The 13,871-nt window shown below is 44.5% G+C and overlaps 1 protein-coding gene across 1 annotated transcript in view; it reads right to left on the reverse strand.

Annotated features, from left to right (window-relative positions):
• Positions 1–13,871, reverse strand: part of KCNA6 (potassium voltage-gated channel subfamily A member 6) — a 47,163-nt gene that overhangs the window by 26,973 nt on the left and 6,319 nt on the right.

Raw genomic sequence — 13,871 nt, forward strand, 5'->3', positions numbered from 1 at the left:
AGAATCCCAAGGAGGCCTGGCAATCTCTACGATGGGCAAGCAATAAAAGCAGCATGGATATGTCATTCCATTGATGAGTCTGTCAACTATCTCCTTCCCTACAGAATGAAAAATCATACCCAGCGATGCTTTTACAGTGCAGGCATAGCAGCTCGGAGAGGGGAAGTGCCCTTCAGATAGTATGTGCGAACATGTGCTTCTGGGATGGAGTTGTGCTAGACAGTCACATCCAATCTCGTCCCTGCTGCACTGAGGTGACAGTCCAATGACGAAATGACAAATTTCCCAGGCAAAGAGCCTGAGAACCTTAAGATAAAGAGGAAACCATGATGTTATCTGTAACTATAGCAGGGATTACCCGTGTTTTATTGTTTTGCCAATATATTGTTCAGGCTTTCTTGTTTCATGCTGTCTCTTCTGACTCTGTTCCATTCCAAAGATTATATAAGCACACACACACATACACACAAACTCACACCCACTCACACATAGAGACCCCAACCTCATCAAGCACTCAAATGGGCAGATGAAGAGGACTTAAGGAGCCAGCCAACTCTTACCAGGCAACCTTGTCATCTGGGCACATTGCTAGTGTAGAACAGAATAATGCAGCTAATGTTAGGAGGAAAGGTGGCCTAAGGATTGCTGGGTCTAGTACTTTTCTTTCACAGGGACATATGAGCACAGCCATTCAGACCAAGGACTGCGAGCCAGACTGCCTGGGTTGAAATCCTACCCTGCTACTCACCGGCTGTGCCACTTTGGGTAAGCCACCTCTCTGAAAGAGAGATATGCACAGGACTGCCGTGGAGATTAAATGAGTTAGGACATGTAAAGCTCTTAGAAACAGGCTTGGCAAATGATATGCTGGGCAAGTGCTGCTATAATTGTTGTTTATGCTGCTGCTTTATTACAGGTAAGGAAGCTGGGGTCTAGAACATGTTTTGCTCCATTTGTTCATGACTCTTGTAGGAATAAAACCTAAGGAAATAATCATGAATGTGGATGGATATCCACACTAAAAATAGTCACTGTAGCATCATTTAGAACAGAAACCTGAATGTCCAACAGTAGGGGGCTGGTTAACAAATATGGTGTATCTATATGATGTATTGCATGAGAGTATTAGAGATATATGAGGTTTTTTTTTTTTAGAGAGAGAAAGAGAGAGTGCATGAGTTGGGGATTAGGGCAGTGGGAGAGAGGGAGAGAGTGGGGGAGAGAGAGACACACACAGAGAGAGGGAGGGAGGGAGAGAGAATCTTAAGCAGGGTCAATGCTCAGGGTGGAGTCCAATGTGGGGCTCAGTCTTACAACCCTGGGATCATGACCTGAGCAGAAATCAAGAGTCAGATGCTCAACTGACTGAGCCACCCAGGCACCCCATATAGGAGGGTTTTTTTTTTAATGAAATACAATATGACCTCTATAGAGATATAGATACAGAGACAGAGCTAATCTAGAAGAGAAACTGCAAACAGGCCAATACTGAATGTCTCTGGCTGTGGCATTTATGGGATCTTTTATTTTCTTCTTTACATGTTTCTGACTTGTATGCTTTTCCATAGTGAACAAAAAAGTCAGAAAATAAAATGTTTCAAGCAATTTGTGCAAGGCCAAACAGTGCATTAGGAGCCCACACAGGCTTTCTATCCCTGTCCAGGGTTCTGCTGCTTCATCTGGTGCACTAGCAATAGCAAGGGAAGCTAAATGGAATGAACATGATAACCAAACACCAAAAAGCACCAAGACCAATGCAGCCATGCAAGACTGGGACCCAGCACAGCCATGCAGGACAGGGACCCGGCACAGGGGGAACCCTGGTCTGGTTGTGTAGCTCTAGCTCCCAAGGCTAAGCTGGTAGGGCAGAGCTGGGCACTTTCTATCCAACCAAGACCTTTCTATCCAGAGCCACTGCACAGCACAGTGGGGCCAGCATATAATCCAGCACCTGCCCTTGGGGTCACTACCACTTTCCCAGAAATGACAAAGTCAGCTTCTACTTTGTCTAAGATAGCAAAGAATTGTACCAACTCTTCTTTCCCTTGTCTTCTCTACAGGCTCCTTTGGTAAATGGGGAGCCAGAGACCCAGAGAATACTAGTTAGCACCCCTGCTTGTCTTCATTCCCCCCCCTGCTTCTCCTTAATATAGAAGTGCCTTTGCATGCCCAACATTTTTCCAATCATAATGCCAAGATACTTGACACAGCCAAAACCGAGGAATGTTTATTTTGCAACTTTGAAATAAAAAAGATCTGGAAGCACTTAATAACTAAAAGCTCATCGAAGAAAAATAGGAAGGCAGGAAGGAAAGAAGGAAGGAAGGAGGAAAAGCAGAGGGAAGAGATTTATCCCATTCGACATTACATAAAAATTAGCATATCTCTTCTAAAAGTCTGCTGTAACCTGCTCAGTATATTTGTAAGTGGTAAGTTCTGAAATCTGTCTGTAAAATAAGAGGATGGAGTTGGTGAACCCTGAAATTCATTGAGTCTAGATACAGTTGAAATTTAGTAACTCCGGCTCTCTTTTTAAAAGATCATTCCCGTGGCAAAAGTCAAACAATAAAGTTTGCCAAGTTATCAAGGGGACCAGCTGTACATTTAATGAATAAGATAGACGCCCACAGAATTTTCAAGCAAAGACTCAAAAATTGTCTAATCCAACTATCTCATGTTACAGATAAAGACACTGGACGAGAGATTAATACTAATAGCTGCCATGTGCTGAGTGCCCGACAGGCGACTTGCTCAGGGTCACACAGCGGGTCAGTGACAGACCCAGAACTGGGTGCAATGCCCACCTTCTCCACAGTCCACTTGTTCAAACTTTCAGCAGACTTAAAGATTTAAAGATGCAAGAAATAACTGGCTAGCAGGCACTCCTCACAGCCCACAATGTCCAGAAAAGGAACAACAGGTACAAAGGTAACAACAGGTCAAGAGCACCTACATCCTCTCTCTTTTTACCTCTAAACACAGAAAGGAATCAACCCATGGAGGAAGGACTGTAGTCCTGGGCCAGGTGGTGGAGGAGTAGACAGTGAGCATCAGACCTTTCCTGGAATGAATAGAGTCAAAGGTAAGAGCCCTTGGTGGCACCTAGCAGATGCCCAGAGGACTGAAGTCCCAGCACTGGAGGAACGGGGTCCAACTGGAGGCACCAGCACCTGAAGCACCTTGGGAAAATACCTTGAAAAAAATATTTAGGGAAACAGGAAAAAAGACTGAGGAGCCTGGGTTCTTAGAGCTCACTGCTAGTATTTTTTTTTTTTTGAGTCTTGTTCAGATTGTGAATAAGATATTTTAAATATGATCATTAGCAGAGGCATGCTTGAATGTTTTATGCAAAGTTCTAGTTTAAGTTAGAAAAGCATTTGTAAATAGAGACACACATTATAATCTTCAGTTTTATTAACGATGTGCATAGAACTTGGGCAGTTACACCACAAGGCAATGCCATCAGTAAGCTATCAATCTGGAGAAGTGCATCTTAAGTGTGGACATTTGCAGCAAATAGAACAGAAACTCTAAATTGAACAAATAAGACCAAATTTTACAGTTATTCTTCTCAAAGGCTCCTATTTAAGAAGGTTGGAAGGTCAGCAAAGGGGAGGTATCTTCTCTCACATGGTTCAGAGCCCTATCAAAACATTGATTCTGTATGTATCTGCATGACTCAAAAGGAGTGTGGAGAACTTTCAGAAGGTTGACAAGAGGCCACAAAATGGTCCATTCAAGAAATCCTTTAAGGGCTGAAGTTCCATGGACTGAAATTCATAAGGAGTTTCAGATGTCTTTGAGTTTCTCAAAATTTATTCCTTGGATTACAATTTTTGTAGGATGTGAATAGAAGTTCCCCCCAGAAAGGGGGTGGAGATACTACAGTAAAAATAATTTGAACAACACTGGTTTAACAGGTGAAATAGTTTTATTCACTGCAGGATTTCTCCGGGCCTTTAATCTTACAATCCCATGTACTGTGTATCTCCAAGAAGCAGGTACGTAGTACCTGGGAATGCTGTGGAGGACTAATACTCTGCATATCACATTTGAGGAACTCTGCATAAGGAGTTATTCTAGGTAATATGGTCAGTTGAGTATCCATCTCAGTTGGTACAAAATAGTGGGAAGGAAGTTTAAAGTACAGCAGCACATGTGTAACTGAGATAGGAGAAAAACAACCCTACAACATCCCTGGAAGTCTCTCTCCCTCCCATCCCGTGATTGTGGGGGGGGGGGGGTTTCAGAATAGGCCTGGGATAATGAGGGACTTTTCCTAATGCAGGACAGAGTAATGGATTCTTTGACTTTTGGAAGCCACTGCCTGCTCAGTTTTTGTATGTCATCTTGTCTTAGTCTCTACTTATACATCATTGAGTTCAGCTGACTTCTTTGCAAATTAAATGCGTTCCTGAAATGTTGTATGTAAAGAAAGACATTATCCATAAATCAAATCATATTTTCCACTGGCTTGTGTTATAATTCTGAAGAAGGTCAACCCCAAATGCATCACGAAAGGCACATTTATGGGCCTGTTCAGCACTCGAGGAAACCTTCCTGGGTTCTTGTGCAGTCTCCTTTCAGTTCATTCTTTCACTCAAGGCAAGCCCAAAAGTCAGGCAAGTGAGTAGCTGAACCACATGATCTTTCTACATTCAGTTATTTGATATTCCAGTTAATTCCTAAGTGTGTTGGAAATTCTCACTGCTTCCCAGGATTTTGCTTATTATTATTTTTTTTTTTTTTAGAAAGAGAGAGAGAAAGGGTAGGGGGGAGAGACAGAGAGAGAGAAAGAGAGAGAGAATCTCAAGCAGGCTCCATGCTGTCAGCACAGGGCCCAACACCAGGCTCAATCTCCCAAGCCACGAGAACATGATCTGAGCCAAAATCAAGAGTCGGGGGCTCAACCAACTGAGCCACCCAGGCGCCCCTGCTTATATTCTTTCTAAAGGGATTATCAGAACCACTGAGTATTCTCTTCACTGCCTTGTTTTAGCAGGGAAGCAGTGCTCTGTCTAAGGGGGTATTAAGCCTTTGTTATATGAGTCGCCTGTGTTACAACCAAGTATTGGATAATTACCTACCTGAATCATAGTCAGTGTTAGGTCAGGAGATCCAAATCTACAAAGTGACAGAAACTATTGCACATATATTTCCTGAAGACCTAGATTTACATGAGCTTTGAGTGGTTCTAATTACTTCTAAAGGTTGGGCAATTTTTAGAGGCCCTGCCTATGCCTCAGTAAGCATAGTGCTGAAGTGGGCCAAAGAGAAAGAGACCATGGAAAAAATAACCTACTTTTATTGAATGCATACTACACACCAGGACCTGCAATGCTCATTATTAGCATCATCTCCTTTAACCCCACTGGCCACCATGAGGGATGTTCTATCAATGGCCTGATTTTACAGAGGAGAGAACCATGGCTCAGATAGGTTCCTAGGCCACACAGTTACACAGACAGGGTGGCAGCCCTGGGTGCTGACTCCTGAGGTGACTGCCATCATCACCCCTTCCCACATGGTTATAGAGAGACACAAGGGACTTAGGGCCACAGCCTCATTTCTCCCATCCTTTCTCAGCTGACACGGCTGTAGGTATGGGAGATACAATGCTATATACTTGGAAATTCATCATCTAGACAGTCAGAAATGCAGCAAGGAATTGAGAAAATTGTAACAGAGTTTGTTAGAGTTCCCACTTTTGAACATGTGTTTTGAAAAATATCCCCTAGTTCCTCCAGTGAATAAAAAAGCTCTTTCTCAAATCTGGTCCGAAATCCCCACCATTTCTAATACCACAGCATCCCCTGTCCTTCCACTAGCAGACAGAATTACAGTTGTATGAAGTATGCCATAAACTAATTTAAGTGCATTTTTTTCTATAGACCATATATTTTCTTTTAAATTTAGCTATATTCTGTGATGTTTTTTCTTTTTTTAATATTTTTATTTATATTTGAGAGACAGAGGGAGAGACAAAAAGCATGAGGGAGGGAGGGACAGAGAGAAAGGGAGACATAATCCAAAGCAGGCTCCACGATCTGAACTGTCATCACAGAGCCTGATGCAGGGCTTGAACTCATGAACTGTGAGATCATGACCTGAGCTGTAGTCAGATGCTTAACCGACTGAGCCACCAAGGTGCCTCAATTTCTTTTAAACGTTAAAGGGCCCCTGCCTAAAATCACCTCTGATAGGAAAGTGATTCTATTACTTTTACACACACACGCACACATACACAGTCATGACAAAAACAACTTTTCAGAACATCTATTGGAAATGATGAGGCAGACAGGCATTATGATGGAAGGCCCTTGATGGATTTCCTTTAACCCACCTGATTTAATTTTTCCTGTGCTCCTAGAAAGGGCAGTATGGGAGGAGGGTGGTGGCAAGTTCATAGAATCCTTTTAAATTTGGGTCTTCAGAAGTGAAAGCTGTCCCCAGTAAGGCATGGCCAACATGAAATCTGCTTCACTCCTGGGACCCTAAGGATTTTGAGCTATCTCTAGCCGAAATTGCTACTGACACTCCCCACTTGAATTCTGGCCCTGAAACATTTTGATGAAATAAGAGGTAAAGCAAGGAAAAGAGGAGAACATTTCTTACCTCTCTCCCAATACAATAATGTTGGGCATAGTTCCAACTCTATGGTCAGCTCACTTTGGGCCGATAAGCTCACAGACAGGAGAGTCTACCTAAGAGCTGAAACTGACAGAGAAGAGTCTAGGAAGGGAGGAAATAAAGGATCTGGGGGTGACCATGGGCTTCACAATGTGGCACTAATGCAGAGCCCATGGCTGGTGGCTGGCCAACCATTACCCAGGAAAGCCAGATGAGCCCTGACTCGTAATGCTCAGTGCCAGCCAGCACGAACAGAGTGATGTTTCATTATCTGACATCACAGAAGTAGGCAGCTGGCTTCAAATCAGAAATACCAAAACACCGATGTTTGCCTTTTTGGGGTTGTGTGTGTGTATGTGTGTGTGTGTGTGTGTGTGTGTGTGTGTGTGTATTTTAATAATTGTAGATGGAAATCCTTAATTGCATCACACATCTCCTTGCCCACTTAATTGGACAGAGAACATAACTTAGCATGTTCTTGATTCCTGCAAGGTCCCTTCTCTCCAAGCAGCCACCCAATTCTGTCTCTCGTCTGGAGTCGTGACTGCCTCCTCCATAGGCTGCCAGCCCTCGCTTCGGCTTTCACTCTGTTCCCAATAACCACACCTACCCCCACTCCCTTCTAACAGTACACTGCGACTCAGTTCAATGAGATCATGCAGGAAGGCTTCAAGAGGGGTCATGCACAGGCATCCATGGGATCACCAGATGAAGTGGGCTGGGGGCGTAGTGCCCTTAGTAGAAATGCACACATAGGAAATGTTTCCCACCTAGAAGGAAAACAATGCCGTGGGCACAACAAAAATGACAGATGGCCACTGGGCACTGGGCGGCACTCAGAGGGCACTGGACAAAAGAGAACCCACTCCCTTTCTGAAGGGGGCAGCTCACTCAGCTGGTGGAAGGCTGAAATGCAAGATCATCAAGACCAGACCTTTGACTTTTCAAAAGAAAACAAAAGTCAAAGTCTGCAATGTAAAATCTCCCAATATTTATTGTATCTTTTCCCAGTTTTATTGAGATAAAATTGCATATCCAGTTATTTCTTAACACTGAATCATATGTGATCCACAAGTCACTGACTGAGGACCTATTATGAGGAACAACCTGCACAGTTTTAGGTTAGGTACTCTGGGATTGTTATTTGGAATTCTGCAAGGTTATAAAACCATTTTGCAGGTGCAAAAAAAAAATTAAGCGTATAAAATGAAAACCAAACAAACCTCCAGAGAAGCTGAGGGCAACTACCAGGCCTGGAGTGTGGCTGAGGGGGGGGGGGGGGGGGGGGGGGGGCGCCGGTGAGAGCCTGGGTCTGCTACGCACACACGTGTGTGCTGATCCTGGGTGAATGTGACCCCTCCCCCGAAGCACAGAGAGCAGCAGTCTTACAAGAGACACAAACTCTCTTCCCCATTATGCCAGACTTCTCTCTCCTTCCAGCAATGCCAAATTGCCTTAAAGCAGCTGGGGAGCGCCTGTCTGATTTATGGCTCAGCCACTATGGCTTCTGGAAACTTTGTTCTTCCTGACACTAGTGATTTATAAAAGGCATCTGTAACCAACAGTGACTTCTCTTTCTCTCCCAGGACAACAAAGTACAGGGAAGGATCTAGAAGCAGATCTCTGTTTCCTAGGTCATCAGAAAATTGGCACTCCTGGGTAAGATGCTCAATTTTTGCGTGCCTTCTTTTCTGTTTATTTTTTTAAACTTTTTTTTTCATTTTTGAGAGTAAGAGAGGCAGAGCATGAGTGGGGGAGGGGCAGAGAGAGTGGGAGACACAGACTCAGAAGCAGGCTCCAGGCTCTGAGCTGTCAGCACACAGCCGACACAGGGCTCAAACTCAGGAACCACGAGATCATGACCTGAGCTGAAGTCGGATGCTTAACTGACTGAGCCACCCAGGCGCCCCTCTTTTCTCTTTAAAATACAGAAGTCTCCAATAACCTCCTGCTTTCCTGACTTCCAATTTGTGACAGTTTCCTGCAGCCCAGTCACTAAATTTAACATTAAAAGTATAGCACTAAAAGGTTACATAGAGCCTCTTGGTAAGATTAAAAGCTCAGGGCCTGGCTGCCCAGGCCAGTGCCTATTTATGAGCCTGTCTTTGCCCCGTGTGAAAATACCTTTTGTACTTACTAGAGTAACAATTTTTAGTCATTCATTCCTTACAAATCCAGGAGCTGGTTATCTGATGAAGAATTTCTCTAGTTAGGCCAGCTGCCTCTGTACCTCGGAAAGTCAGGGAAGAGAGAGATGAAATTAAAAAGCACTTAATTCCACTTCCTATTGACAGCTGTGCTAAGGAGTTTGGTTGGGTGGGAAATGAATACAATTGGTTAAGTTTAATCCTTAGGTTTCCATTTTTCCATAGAAAAATATACCGGTGGTGGAGTTAGAAAATGTGAGTCCTAGACCCAGCTATGCTCTGAACTGCCTGTGATCATAGGTTAATTGTTCCATTTGTCTGCATCAGCCTTCTCCTTCACAAAGAGGAGCATTTAGGGCCCCTCCTAGCACTCCTGTTCCCCCCCCCTGCGACCCTCAGTATTGTCGTTTCCAATGCTCTGGTGCTCCCGGGAAGGATTATCTACCTTGGCTGGAAAAAATATTACTGGTATATCCATTCTATTCTTACAAGATACATTCAGATTACATTCCTATATATTAAATCACATCTTAAGTGCAATTATTTAAACAGATTCTGCTGTGACTGCTTCAGGCAAAGAGCCTTCTGGATAAAATAGCTAGCTACCACGAGTCTATTTTTTATATCATATTTCATTTCAATGTTTGTTTCAGAGAACAGAACTGAAGTCAGCAGGGATCCTGCCTTTCTTTGAGAGTACAGGTGGTTTTAGCCCCACTCCCTGGTGGCTGTTCAGTGTCACTGGGGCCCCTTCAGCCGTGCTCCGCTGAGAGTTTATTTCCCACTAACCTCTTTAACGTGCCTCTTGTTTGAGCCTCCCAACAACTGTGTGAGGCAAGTGGAATTAGCTCTCTTATTTTGCAGATGACAAAACTGTAGAGGTTAAATGAGGTGCAGCTAATAATGGTGATTCAGAGGCAAGTTCTCTACCTCCAAAGGCAAGCAAGCCAAGAAGTCAGAATAGGGAGTGAGGAGGCAGTCCCATTGCTCTGCCCTGGGCCAGGTTCCCTGTGCAAGCTGGCGTGGCTGTAGGAGGGAGCACAGGGTGAGTGGAGCATTCTGGCCTCAGTCCAGGACCCCCAGAGAGAACTTCAGTGGAAGCAAATTCGGACTCACAGGAGTAGGAGGGGCTAGCTTCTCCCCACTCTAAGACCTCCTGTCTCCTCCCCCTGAAAGGAGGAAAGGGAAGCTGGAGAACACCCTAGGAATGTTACAGGGTGTTACCACCTGCAAAGTGGTGGTGGGGGGGTGTACAGTCATGAAGATGGCTGGGGAAAAAGGGAGCTGCTGAAGACAGGACCGGGAGAGGTGGGATTGTGAGGGCCACTAGAACAGTACAAGAAAACTGAGCTGCAGTCTGACATGTGTTCTGGCCTCAGGGCTAACTGTGGGACCCTGCATTTGTCCCAAGGAGGAAGATGCAGAGGAAGTGTGTGAGGAAGGCTGTAATGGAGTTATTAAAATGTGGAGGGAGGAAAGCAGTGGTGACAATGAGGAGGGGTCTATAGAAAGAACAACAGGTTTTCCCTGTTATCCGAAAGTTTGCTTTACACCACTTTCCTTTTTTTTTTTTTTTTTTCTTTTTAACATATATACAGGTTTGCTTTTACTAAAGACCTATGCTGGTGCCTGATCTCACTATCCCAAAGAAATCTGAAGATGATTTTTGCTTTTAAGAAATGGTAATTGCTTCTTTGCTTTACTTCATTTGGCTTATGAAAGCTTTCATAGGAATGCTCTATTTTTGGATAGCTGGGGAAACCTGTCCATCTTGACACCCACATATATATATTTGCATATATATAAAATCTGTATATATATATATATATATATATATATAGCTATATGAGATATATATATACACACACATATACATAAGACACCTTCTGGTTTTCCCTTAAAGAGACAAATTAGCATGTAAATAAAAGCCTGTATACACATTTAGGAGCTACAAATTCATTTTCTCTTCTTCTTGTTTAGTATTAATCAGACCTTCACCGAGTTCTGTAAATTACATCTCCCCTGAGGGTGATGGGTCACACATTAGTTGTGTGCCCTTGAACATGCCCTCTGAGCCTCAACTGTCTTACCTGCCAGAGGAAAACAATGCCTGGCCTACCTACCTCATTTGTTTGTTGTAGGATAATAGTAACAGCCAATCTTTGTAGAGTGTTCATATATTGTTACACACTATACTGTGTACCTATTATTACATATTACGTAGACATTACGTATATTATTAGCTCATTTAATCCTCAAAACAGCTCCATGAAATCGGTACTATTACTCTCCCTCCACTTTATGGGAAACTGAGGCACAGAGAAGTTTCAGAACTTGCTCCATGTCACCCAGCAGGCAAATGGCAGAGGTGGGATTTGAACCCAGAATACCTGGCTCCAGGATCCATGCTCCTAATCTTGTTGTTATAGGACGTGATGTTTGAGAGCACTGAAGGCATTTTAAATGCTTTTTAAATGGATGGTGTCATCCTCATTCGTGTTAGGACCACTCCCATTGGGGAGGACCAAAGCTGAGGAAGGATTCACCAGGCCAGGATGGTGCCCCAGCCTCAGACCCACAGACCCTGATGGCCAGGAGCCCAGCTTCCTGGAGGAGAGGGGAGGAATGGCTTGTTCTCCTGGCCCCCTCCAGCCGCAAGACTATCTTCCTAGGTTCTTTTTCAAAGCAAAGTGTCTCTCCTGCCAAGGGCTGGTCTGTCTGTCTCCTGGAGACAGAGGTTGTCAAGCCCTGAGAGAACAGCAAGCATGTCAAAAATAGCAGCACCAGCAGACTGCGTGGCTGCGATTTCCTTTTGAAATGTTGGTTTTGCTCTCACCAAAGAGCCGGGGTCTGTCTGTGCTTCCTGCTGCCTGCAGCAGAAGCCGCTTATGGTGCCAAGATGTTTTCTAGGGGAAGGCAAAGATTGTCTGCTGAGGCCCATGACAGACTAAGGGAAAATCCCCTTCACAGTAACAATGATGAGGTCAGAGTTGTGTTTAAAAAAAAAAAAATTGTTATAAACCTCACCAGGGCTAGGCCCTAAGTAGGTTAAGTGGTAGCCAAGATGAGACCAGTATTAATGATACTTGTGGCCCCTTTCGCTCTTTTGTTCTGGGAACTAGGGAGTCAGTTCCCTGTTTGTCCTTCCAAAGTGGTCACTAACAGATGACCACTCCCTCCTTGGGGTACCCAGGGGATTAGAAGCAGGGTGAAATCCTTTCTCTAGGGGTTCAGAGCAAAGGGACACGACATGACCATCTCCAATCCCACAGGGACTTCAAGCCCAGAACAGGAAGGTGGTTCACTGGGAGATACAGTAACATAAGAACTCAGAGCCCATCTGTCTTTTACTCCCAGTGGACTGCATCTGGCAAGTTCCCTCTCTCACTAAAGCCCCAAGCCCGAGGCCATATTCTGCCAGAAGCTATCTGTGCAACCCGAGGCTGCCGGGTGTAAAGCAGAATGCAGAGAGGAAATCCTACGGTTTAAAGAATTAACAGATTTCTTTTCCTTCCCTAAGTGACCTTGACAAGCTAGGATCAGAACACATGTTGCTTCCCAGGGCAATAGCACACAGTCAAGCCTGATGAGGGCTGGCATGGAGGTTCCAGCCAGATTGTCCCAGGAGGACAGTATTCTCTGGGAATCTCTCTTGGCATTTGTGTAGAGATGCCGGGTGACAGGAATACTGCCAAGACCAAGGGCTCAGCCAGTGCAGAGAAGGAATGATCAGCAACAGGACTGAGAGGTGTCCCATGAGAAGTGCCATGGGGAGAGAAGGACAGCACCCAGTGAGGGCCACCGGGGAAGAGCAATGTCTGACAGACAGCCACAGAGAAGGGTGAGCTGATGGAAGGTGGTCACCACCCACTGCTGTGTCCAAACACCAACGACTGCGGGGACCCCACAGCGGTTGTAAAGGGTCAGGGAGGAGAGTGGAAAGGTTGCCGGCAGAATAAAACCTTGATTCCTGTACGATTTCTTAAGGAATCCTGAGTCTACAGGTGCAGAGACTAGGTGGGGGGTTTGGTTTGTTTGTGGGGATTTTGAAGTTTTTGTTCTTTGTGTTTTGCCAGCAGAGTATGAACCCCTCGGGCAGGTTCACTGCCTTAGTCCTACGTAATGAATAACGTCCAACATACTTACCCTAGTCCAATATGTGCTAATCATGCCCTGCGCTTACCAAAAATGGCTTTGACCTTTCTTTTGCTCGAGCAAAAAGGAAAAAGCATGTAAATCCCACAATGATATGATTGTCAAAATTAAAAAAAAAAAAAAAAAGGCAGTTCTTGGCACCACACTTGAGTAGAAAGGAGCAAACTGCATGAAAGCTCTAAAGTGTCCCCAAGTGGCAGAAGAAAAAATCTGTCATTCCATCCTGGATATTTAAGCTGGTCCATCTTTAGAGATGCTAACTTTCTAGATTTAAGAAACCAAACCATTCTCCCAGCCAAGGTGTGAAACTCCCAGGTTATCAACCTCATGCCACTTTCCCCCGACCCACAATCCAATGACTTTTCTTGGTTAACTTATAGAGTTATACAGCTATCACCATAATCCTGTTTTAGAAAACATCCATTACCCTCCAAAAAGCCCCCGATGTCCTGATGCAGCGGGACTGCCTATAGCCCACCTCCTCCAGCACACACAGCTCCCCTTACAAACTGGGTAGAGAATTTTAATCCATCTTGGCAAGGAGCATCCTGTGCACCTCGCACCCCTGGGACATACGCCATTGCTTTGTTCTGCTTTCAGTATGCAAGACAGACAGCTGGACGCTATGGGGACCTTCAAGAATTAGGTCAGTATGATGGCCACTCCTGCATTAAGGTGTTTTGAGGCTAATTCCACTCTTATGCCTTCGTCCTACTGTTTCTACTGTGTTTTTTTATTTTTTTTTAATGTTTATTTATTTTTGAGAGACAGAGAGAGACAGAGGATGAGTGGAGGAGGGGCAGAGAGAGGAGGAGACACAGAATCCAAAGCAGACTCTGGTCTCTGAGCTATCAGCACAGAGCCTGACATGGGGCTTGAACTCACAAACCATGAAATCATGACCTGAGCTAAAGTCGGATGCTTAAATGACTGAGCCAC

The sequence above is a fragment of the Herpailurus yagouaroundi genome, unplaced genomic scaffold (genome assembly GCF_014898765.1).
Source record: "Herpailurus yagouaroundi ecotype Mexico unplaced genomic scaffold, PumYag 355, whole genome shotgun sequence".
Classification (NCBI taxonomy): domain Eukaryota; kingdom Metazoa; phylum Chordata; class Mammalia; order Carnivora; family Felidae; genus Herpailurus; species Herpailurus yagouaroundi.